This window comes from Gracilinanus agilis, chromosome 1 (genome assembly GCF_016433145.1).
Source record: "Gracilinanus agilis isolate LMUSP501 chromosome 1, AgileGrace, whole genome shotgun sequence".
NCBI lineage: Eukaryota > Metazoa > Chordata > Mammalia > Didelphimorphia > Didelphidae > Gracilinanus > Gracilinanus agilis.
The window spans coordinates 439,817,808-439,820,831 of NC_058130.1; positions in this window are offsets into that span (position 1 = coordinate 439,817,808).

Here is a 3,024-nt window from a genome sequence, read left to right on the forward strand (position 1 = left end):
TATATATATATATTAGGGTGCCATAAAATAGCCTACTGTGACAGTAGGCTATTTTATGGCACCCTAATTTATTTATAGTGCTACCCTTTATTTAAAAATCATGTATCTCTTTTGACTTTAACTTGGCATATGATGTGATGCCTACTTTCTCCCATGGTTTTCCTAGAAGTTTTTGTGGAATAGTGAGTTCTTCTTCCAAAAGCTTGGAGCTTTGGATTTGTGAAACACTAGGTTATTATGGTCATATACTACTGTGTGTTGAATGCATAATCTATTCCACTGATCAACAATTCTATTTCTTAGCCAGTAGCAGAATGTTTTGATGATAGCCACTTTATAATACAATTTGAGATCTGGTAGCTAAGCTACCTTCCTTTCATATTTTTTCTTTAATTCCCTTGATATTCTCAGTCTTTTGTTCTTCTAGATGAATTTTTATTATTTTTTTCTAGCTCTTAGAAATAATTTTGGGTAGTTTTATTGGTATGATAGTAAATAGGTAAATAAAATTAGGTAGAATTTTATTACATTGTCTTGATGTACCAGTGATCAATTAATGATTTTCCAATTGTTTAGATATGACTTTATTTGAATGAAAAGTGTTTTGTGGTTATGATCATATAGCTCTTAGGTTTGTCTTGGCAGGTAGATTCCAAGGTATTTTATATTCTTAGAGTTCTTTTAAGGTGAATTTATCTTTCTATCTTTTGTTGTTGGAATTTATTGGTAGTAAAGAGAAATGCAGATGCTTAATGTACATTTATTTTATAGCCTGCAACTTCAATAAACTTAATTGTTTCAGGTAGTTTTTTGGTTGATCCTCCAAGTATGCCATCCAATAATTTACAAAGAGTGCTAGCTTTGTTTCCTTATTTTTTATTCTAATTCTTTAAATTTCTTCTTCTTCTCTTATTGCTATACTTAGCATTTCTGGTACACTACTGAAAAGTGCTGGTGATAATGGGCTTCCTTACTTCACTCCTGATTTCCTCAGAAAGGCTTCAAGCTTATTCTCATTACAGAAAATCCTTGCTGAGAATTTTAAATAGATGCTATTTATCATTTTGAGGACTGCTCCATTTATTATAATGTTCTGAAGTATTTTTAATGGGTCTTGTATTTTATCTAAAGATTTTTCTGCATCTTTTGAGAAAATCATCTGGTTTCTATTGGCTATGTTATTGATATGATCAAAATAAAGTATTTTTAATTAAAGTATGTACATATTTAGGCATCATACTATTGTACACTTAATAGACTCTAGTATACTATAAACATAACTTTTATATGCACTAAGAAACCAAAAGAGTCATGTGAATAGTTTTATTGAGATATTAGTTTTATTGTAGTCATCTGGAACCCAACCTTCATTATCTCTGAGGTATGCCTATATGTAGGAAAAAAATCAAATATTTTCTCTTCCATTTCTCCCTTTTGAATTATAATAATTTGATGCATTCAAAGAACATGTACTACTTAACATTAATTCATATTTGTACTGTTGTTATTTTAAACCAGTAATGGATTCCAAAAAAAGCTATCTTAGTAGGGATTATTAAGCAATCCTTTTTCTTTAGGCTTGCTCCTCTTCCTACATTCTCTCCTTCATATATACATTCTTTCAAATGATTATACATCTAGAACTGAAAGAGAATTTGGAAGTCATCTTACCTTTTTCTTATACAAATAAAAAAACTGACGCCCAAGAAAGTTAGGTGGTTTCTACAAGATCACATGTGTAGTATCAGAGATGGGATTTGAACCGTAATTCTTTGTCTTCTGAGCTTGTTCACTTAATGTTCTATTACTCTGTCTTTTATGTTATTTATCTCCTTATCTCTCTCCCAGTCTTGTTAAAAATAGTTTTCAAGAAATTCAGTTCTAGACATTTTTATAGTTCTAAAGACATTTACTGAGTTGTACCTGCCATCCTAAGTACTGTTGATACAAAGATGAAAAATGGAAAAAAAATTTGTGTATTCATTGAGATTACAATATTGTAAGGAGTGATGGTGGATACACAAATAAATGGAATATAAATGAGAAATTTATTCAATACAGATGATGATTAAAAGCACAATGTTTGAGAACAGTTTCCTAGGAACAAAGACTGCTAACCTTTATTTTTTGTTTCCTGATCTCCACTTGCATTCTGAACCTTCATACGCTTAGATTAATGTCTTAAAATACATAAAATAAATACATTGCATTAGAAAGGAAACCAATTATACTGAAATGTATATTTAAAGATATTTGGGAAAAACAAGTTCATGGGTCTTAGGTTATAAACTCTTGCTTTAGAAGGAAGAAAAATAAACAGATATTGTATTCTGATGATAAAGAAAAGTGTGTGTCTTTGGGGGAGGAGTGAAGAGGGATGATTTTTTTATTCATTGTAATTTCTTTGAGCTGTATATTTCTAGGCAGATATTCTATTTCAGATAAACAGACCATGGTTGATAAAAGGACTAGAAGCATTATTTTACTCTATCGTATTTTTGACTACCATGAATCTTATCACTTGCATCCTAAAAAATATTTAGCTAAAACTGGTAGGAAACCATCTATGAAAGTGGATGATGGTGACATTATATATTACGTTTATGACTCTATACTCTTTTCAGATCTAATTTATTTCCTGAATAAACCTTCTTATTCCTGTTTTAGAGCCTCTAATTTCTAACCTAGTAGAATCACTTTCCATCTCTGCCCTCATTTATAAAATGTGATGCTATGTGTGAAATATATTCCATGGGATTTTTAATAAGTGTGCAAATTTAATATAAGTTGTACCCCTTATTCACATTTGAAAACCCATCTTTGATCAGTATCAACTGTACCCTTTCACTTTCTGTTTCCTGGCAACCTGATGTACAGAAGAGGGCATGCCAAAAAGGCAGGACTATTACCCAGACTGTTGTTAAGCCTATCCCACCAGAGAATCCCAAGGGGAGTAGTGAAAACTGGCTTTATAAGAGGGGACACAGAATGCTCTCTCTCTCGTTCAGGACACTCTTCTCTCTC